Raw genomic sequence first — 8,244 nt, forward strand, 5'->3', positions numbered from 1 at the left:
ATCAGGAAGAAATACTTAACTGCATTCTGGCCACCAGCATGTGGACCTCAGATCAGTTGGAGCCAGAAAGTTGATGACTATCGTTCCCAAAGTATCACCCAGTTACCTCATCTCTAACCAATCAGGAAGAGGTCTCTGAGGTGATCACACACCCTGTAATCTTCTCCCTCACCCTGCTTTTAAAAGCCCTTCCCTGAAAGTCATCAGGAAGTTTGTATCTTTTGAGCATGAGTTCCCTGGACTTCTTGCTTTGTGCCCTGCAATAAATATTGCGCTTACCTTCACTATAACCTGATGTCAGTGGATTGGTTTTGCTTCGCATTGAGAACGTGGATTCACATTCAGCTTGGTAAAATTATTACCTCTGTGCTGATGTGCTTACATTCCATTGAAATGGAAATAGATCAATTAGTCTAAGAGGTTGGTGATGTAAATATACACGAGGTTATATGAGTCACACGTGGAAAACAAAAATACAAGAAAACAAAATGTCACATTGTTTGGCAGAGTATCTCCATAATATACTTGTAATCATATAAAAACTGTGATTGATGTGGGGCTCAGGTGTTTTTAAAGGCAATTTGCCTTTTCCCATATCAATAAATATTTACTTTTGTGTGTAAGTCTGTATTTTGTAATTTCATATCTCTCTTAGGGAGGTGTTTAGAATCAGAAGCCACAAAAACTGGATGCACTTCTGCCAGTGGGCCAAAAGGTAACTTCTATGGAAGAATATCAGAAGGAAGGGGATGATTCATGTAGAAGACTGAGATTGCTGACAAAAATGTAGAGGGGTTAATTTTGGAAGAATGAGAATACTTCAGTCTGAAATAGGAAGAAAGGAGGAGGATAATGGGGAAAAAGAGAGAAATTTAATACGCAAGCTGGCAACTAAATCTATTTATGTATTGGGGCAGGATCTTGTGGGGCCTTCCCAGGACAGACCCCTCCCAAGAACATCTGCTGTTGATTCTCTCTGCTATTAGTATCTCATGTAAATTTCCTGAGTTTTTCAGATGCTAAAAACCGTCACTAAAGGGAAGAAATTAACTACATGATGACCAAGAGCACATGACTCCCAGACCTCCTGGTGTCTAGAGGTTGGTGGGGTTTACTGCCCTGTTACCTCCATATCAACCAATCAGAGAATTGTTTATGAGCTGATCATGTACCCTGAGATGTATCCGCTCCCTTATTTGGCCTTTAAATATGCTTTGCTTAAATGCTTCTGAGAGTTTGGGTTTTCATGAGCATGAGCCACAACATTCACTTTGTTCAGGCCTGTAATAAAACTTTCTCTGATCCAAAATCTGAGGTTTCAGTTTGTTTGGCCTCATGGTGCATAGGACATAGGATCTTGCCTACATGGTCATTTAGATAATAAAAAGTTGCAAAAATTGTGGTGCTGGTTTCGATAAAGGGCTCTGGAAGTATCTGAAGTTGAATCCAAAAGAGGAAGTTCTGTGGAGGGTAAATACACAAATGAGAGGATAGAAGAGAATATATAAAAATCCTATTTGAGCACCGATATAAAAAAATCACTGTGAAAAACAACATTACTTTCCCAGCCATGCTCAATAGCTGACTAGAAGAAATGAAGGGAGAGTGTGGAGGGAGGGAGGAAGAAGGAAAGAAAGAAAACTGAGCACATAGAAAGAAAAGAAAGAGTAAAAGACAGGAAGACAGAAAGAAGAAAACAAAACAAAAAGAGAGAGAGATTGAAATGGGTATAAGAAAGAAGGAAAGGAAAGAAAAGGAAGAAAGAAGAAAGAAAGAAGAAGAAAGAAGAAAAGAAGAGAAGAAAGAAAGAAGAAAGAAAGAAAGAAAGAAAGAAAGAAAGAAAGAAAGAAGAAAAAAGAAAGAAAGAAAGAGAAAAAGAGAAAGAAAGAGAGAGAAAGAAAGAAAAAAAGAAAGAAAGAAAGAAAGAAAGAAAGAGAGAAAGAAAGAAGAAAAAAAAAGAAAGAAGAAAGAAAGAAAGAAAGAAAGAAGAAAGAAAGAGAAGAAAGAAAGAAAGAAAGAAAGAGAAAGAAAGAAAGAAAGAAAGAAAAGAAAGAAAGAAGAAGAAAGAAGAAGAAAGAAAGAAAGAAGAAAGAGAAAGAAAGAAAGAAAGAAGAAAGAAAAGAAAGAAAGAAAGAAAGAAAGAAGAAAGAAAAGAAAGAAAGAAGAGGAAGGAAAGAAGAGAGAAGAAGAACGAAGAAGGAAGAAGAAGAAGGAGGGAAGGAAGGAAGGAGAGGAGGAAAGGAAGGAAGGAAGGAAGGAGGAAGGAAGGAAGAAGGAAGGAAGAAATACCAGTGTAGAGAGAATGAGGGAGGGATGGAAGAGAAGAAGGGAAGGAAAATGGGAGGGAAATAAGGAGGAAAGCGAGGGAAGAAGGGAGGGAATTGGGGAGGGAGGGAGGAGAGCTCAAATACACAAAGTTATTGTCTCATAATTGTTAACATGTTAATGATTGCCAGGAAGATTTAAATAATGAAAAACCGTTCATCCAGTGCTAACATTACAAGGCCCTGAGCAGTAGTAGATTATATCGTAAATGTTTATTGTTCCATTAATTATTTTTCTGAGAAAGAGTTTAATGTTTTACTATGTGAATCTTTCGTTTCTATTGAGGTAACATTTCCATGACATAAAACTATCCATTTAAAAAGATACACCAGTGATGTCTAGTACATTCACAAATTTATACAGCCAATCACACCCCACTAAGCCTTTCTCCCTGGTGGGTGACAAACATCAGCTGGCTTTCTGTCTCTATGTATTAACTTATTCCAGCTATTTTCACATAATTGGAATCATACATGGGGTGACCGCTTGTGTCAGTCTTCTTTCATCTAGCATAAGGTTTTCAAGTGTCATCTATGTTGTAGCATGTATTGATGTCTTATTTCTTTTTGCCTGAATAGCATTCTGCGTCATGGTCACATTCTATAAAGTGTAACTAAGATAAGATCAAGATAAACATTACAAAGTGTAAGGTGAATCATTACCTATTTTAGAGTTCACAATTCAATGGCATTTCACTAATTAGTAATGACATTGGGCATCTTCCCATGTGCTTTATCCGCCAATCGTGGGTCTTTGCAGAATAAGAATATGTAATCCAGTCCTTTGCACACTTGGTAACTGGGTTGTTTTTCTATTTTTCATTGACTTTTAGAAATCGTTTATAGGCTATAGCTTGTCTTTCACCTTTTATTTCAGAATGTTCATTGCTAGTATAGCGCAACTGCACTAATATTTGCCTGTCAATCTGATGCTGCCAAGATTTGGTAGAATTCTTTATTAGTTCCGATAGTCTCTTTTGTTGGATTTTTACGATGGCCAATATGTACATAAATGGGTGTGTCATCTGTGAATAGAGATAATTGCATTTCTTTCAAATTGAGTTCTTTTCACTTAATTTCTTGGCTACTTACTCTGGTTGAACTCCCAGTATAATGTGAAGAAGTAATATAAACAAGCATTTTGTCTCTTTCTTATTCTTAGCAGAAAGCTCTTAGTCTTCCACCGTCAAGTACAGACTTACCTGTGAGTCTCTCATAAATGCCCTCTCGCAGGTTGAGGAAGTTTCCTCGTTACTTGTTTGTTTAAGGTTGTTTTCGTTATTAATCATGAAAGGCTATAGTTTGACAAGTATTTATTCTGCATCATTTGAGATTATCCCATAAGTTTTTAAATTTTTTATACTGTTTGTGTGGTGTAGTACATTGATTGGTATTTTTGTTTGTAATAAACATACTTACATATTAGTTATTTTTGTACAACTTTAAAGATTATGAATTTACACTTATCACAAAATATAGTTTTATATTCCTCCTGTTCTACAACACAACCTTAAGCCTCTCTCACAACAAGAAACTTGAACATCCTACTGACCCACCCGTATATTGCCCTTCCCCACCTCCACACTGGTAACCACTAGTTTGTTCTATCTGCAAGTTTGCCTATTTTTGTTATATTCACTATTTTGTTGCATATTTTGGTTCCACATATATGTAGTGATGCCACACAATATTTGTCTTTCTCTGACTTATTTCATTCAGCTTAAGGTCCTCCAAATCTATCCCTGTTGCTACAAATGTCAACACTTAGTTATTTTATGGTTGATTAGTATTCTAATATGTCTATACATTAACTATCTGTCTGTCTGCCTGTCTCTGTCTGTCTGTCTGTCTGTCTGGCTATCTATCTATCTATCTATGTATCTATCTATCTATCTATCTATCTATCTATCTATCTATCTATCTATTTATCTATCTATCAATCTATCATCTATCTATCTACCTATCTATCTATCCCCACGGGTGGAAATTCTGGGTCACATGGAAGTTTTATTTTCATTTTTTTTTCTTTTGAGAAATCTTCATACTGTTTTCCACACTGGCACCACCAATTTACACTACAGTCAACATTATAGAGGTTTTCCCTCTTCTCCCCACCCTCATCATTTGCTATTTCTGTCCTTTTAGATCATAGGGATTCTAACAGATGTGAGGTGGTATCTTATTGTGGTTCCAGTGTGCATTTCCGTGTTAACTAGCAATGTCTCTCAAGCATAGTTTCATTCATCTGTAGGCCATCTCCTTTTCCTCTATGGAGAGATGTCTTTTAAAATCTTCTGCCTACTTTTAAATCACTTGTTAGTTTTTTCTTTTTCTTTTTTCTTTCTTTTTCTTTTTTCTTTTTTTGATGTTGCAATGTATGAGTCATTTATATGTGTTGGAAATGAACACCTTATTGACATTTTATTTGCAAACATTTTGTAGAATACTGTAGGCTGTGTTTTGTTTTCTGGGTAGTTTCCTTTGCTGTGCAAAGCTTTTAAGTTTAATTAGGTCACATTTGCTTATTTTTGCTTTCATTTCCTTTACTTTAGAGAGAGTTTCAAATATATTGCTACAGTGTATGTCAAAAAGTGTTCTGCCTACATTTTGCTCTAGGTGTTTCATAGTATTCCATCATATACTTAGGTCTTTAAGCCATTTTGAGCTTTAAGCCTTTTTGAGCATATGGTGTCAGAGAGTGTTATAGTTTCATTCCTTTGCATGTATTTTTCCAGTTTTCCCAGCACTCATTACTGAGAGATTGTCTTCTCTGGTGTATTCTTGTCTCCTTTGTCATAGATTAATTGACCATAAATGAATGAGTTTACTTTCAAGCTCTCTTTCCTGTTCCATTGGTCTATGTATCTTTTTATGTATGTGTGCCAGAATCATACTAGCTTAATTACTGTAGCTTTGCAGTATTACTAAATTAAGGGAGTGAGATTTCTCCAGCTCTCTTCTTCTTTCTCAGGATTGTTTTAAATAATCTTAGTCTATTGTGATTACATAAACCTTGAAAATTATTTGTTCTCATCCTGTGAATAATGCCATTGATATTTTGATAGACCCTGCATCGAATCTGTAGATTGCCTCAGGTAGTACAGTCATTTTAACTATGTTGATTCTTCCTGTCCAGGAACATGGTATATATTTCCATCTGTTTGTTGTGTCCAATGTCTTTTATTGGCGTCATTGTTTTCAGATATTTTGCTTCCTTAGACAGGCTTATTCTTAGGTTTTTTGTTTTTGTTTTTGTATTTTTTTGATGCAATGATAAACAGGATTGTTTCCTTAATGCCCCTTTTCCCATGATATTTTGTTGTTTATATATACAAACACAACAGATTTCTGTATGTTAAATTTGTATCTTGCAGCATTGTCAGAGTCACTGATGCGCTCTAGCAGTTTTCCAGTGGCATCTTTAGTATTTTTATGTATAGTAATACATTATCTGCAAGCAGAGACACTCTTAAATCTTCCTTTCCAACTGGGATTAATTTACTGCTTTTCATTTTCTGATTGCCATGGCTAGGGCTTCCAAAATTATGTTAGATAAAAGTGGCAAGAGTGGGCATCCTTGTCTTCTTCCTGAATTTAAAGGAGATGCTTTCATGTTTTCACCATTGAGTATGATGTTGGTTGTGGGTTTGTTCCATATGACTTTTATTATGCTGAGGTATGTTCCCTCTATGTCCACTTTCTGGAGACATTTTACCATAAATACATATTAGTGTTATCAAAAATTTTTCCACATCCATTGAGACGCTTTTTATTCCTCAATTTGTTTATGTGTTATTTCACATTGATGTGTGGATATTGAAAACTCCATGTATCCCTGGGATTAATCCCACTAGAATATGACATATGATTATTTTACTGTATTTTTGGATTCTCACATTTTGCTCATATTTTGTTGAGGGTCTTTGCATCTATGTTTGTCAGTGCTATGGGCCTGTAAGTTTCATTTCTGTGATACCTTTGCTTAGTTTTGGCATCAGGGAAATACTTGCCTCATAGAAAGACTTTGAAAGTGTTCTTTCCTGTGTAAAGTTTTTAAATAGTCTCCAAAAGGTGGATGTTAACTTTTCTCTAGATGTCTGGATGCGGAAACTTTGAGGACCCTGAGGTTAGTGCTGAATAATGGGGGGGCATAGCCTAAGTGTCCAAGTCTGGGGCTACTGTCCACTCACTGGCGAGCAAAGCCAGGTCACAGGTTAGTGCTGGAATACTGGCAGATAGAGCCAGTTTCTGAAGTCTGATTGCAGGGCCCAGGGATCCCAGAGGCCATTCACATTGTTGGTGGGCAAGTGCAGTCCCTGACACCTATGGTGGGTATAGTATCCAGGGTGTCCCAAGGCACGTGTTATCCTGCTAGAGGATAGGATGAGGGCACTGCTGTTCCTAGTGTAGGATCTGACCTCCTGTGGGCCAACTCAGTCCATGGGATGAAGGTCTGTGGCTTTCTGGTGTCTGATATCTGCTAACCTAGAGGCTAGTGCAGGCTTCCTGAAGGTCAGGACTGGTACATTCCCACTGGTGGGTGGAGGTGAGTATTGACCCTCTGATGGGCAGGTCCGTGTCTAGGGCTGAATCTAGAGATAATGTGGTTTCAGGAAGTGCTTAGGCAGCTTTGTGTTGATGGTTAGGTCTGTGTATCCATCTAGTCTGTTGTCTGGCTTGAGGCATCCCAGCACTGGTGCCTACAGGCTTTTGGGCAGGACCAGGCCTTAGCACTGATGAGCCAAGATGGTAGGCACCAGCAGCAGTGTTCATGCAATAGAACGTTCCTCAGTAGGTCTGCCCCCAGGGCCTGTAACCCCTGGGTGAGCTGCAGCTGCCCTCACCTCTCTGGGAGATACTCCAAGACCAGCAGTTACATCTGGCTCAGAGTTTTGTCACATTGCTGTTTTTGCCCTGTGTCCTGATCCATGTGAGGTTTAGTGTGCATCCTTTCAGAGGGAAGGCTTTAAATTTCCCAGTCCCATGAGGCTGTCAAAAGCATGCCCTTCTGGCCTTAGCAACTAAATGTTCTGGGGTCTTGTCTTCCTGGTGCAGGACCTCTGGGCTGCTAGCTCAATCTGGGGTTTAGAACCCTCGTGCCTGTGGGGAAACCTTTGCTGTACAATTCTTCTCCAGTTTGTGGTTTGGGATTTCATTATCTTGTGGGTTGACCTTTCTTGCCTCTCTTATTGTGCTCCCTTCTTTATGCCTGTAGTTGTAGCAGGTATTTTCTGGTAGCTCTCATTCTCTTTTTACTGATGGTTTTTCAGCAGATATGTGTGATTTTGGTGTGTATGTGAGAACAAGTGAGCTCAGGGTCTTTCTACTCTGCCATTCTTTCTCCATTCTCATACATTGATTGGTTTTCGTATATTGGTCCAACTTTGCATTCTATGGAGAAGTCCCACTTGGATATAAAGTAGAGTCCTCTTAATCTGCGGCTACTAGACTTGCTTTGCTTGCATTTTGGAGGGGGTGTTTTGCATAATAGGGAATACTGCACTATGTTTTAGTTTTTCCACGAGGTATACCTGTGGCCTTGGTTTCAGGGTAGAGGCTGTGCCTTAGAACGAAGTAGAGAGTACTCTCTCATCGATTACTTTTTGGAAGTGTTTCTGAAGGATTGGTGTTGATTCACTTTAAGTATTTGATGAGTTTTTGCCAGTAAAACCTCTGGTTCCTGGTTTTTACTTTTTTGGGAAGTTTTTGATTACATATTCAACCCCTTTACTTCTTATTGGGCTACTTATAATTTATAAGCCATGGATCTAAGATAACCTACTTGTCCCTTTGTCAGTTCTGGTAGTTCATGTGCTTCTAAGAATCTATGCATTTCACCTAGTTTGTGGATGTTGTTGGAGTATAATTGCTCATGGTATTCTCTCGGATTTCTTTTTTTATATATGCAAGGTTAATAGTA

The sequence above is a fragment of the Camelus ferus genome, unplaced genomic scaffold (assembly GCF_009834535.1).
Source record: "Camelus ferus isolate YT-003-E unplaced genomic scaffold, BCGSAC_Cfer_1.0 contig2242, whole genome shotgun sequence".
NCBI classification, from domain to species: Eukaryota; Metazoa; Chordata; class Mammalia; order Artiodactyla; family Camelidae; genus Camelus; species Camelus ferus.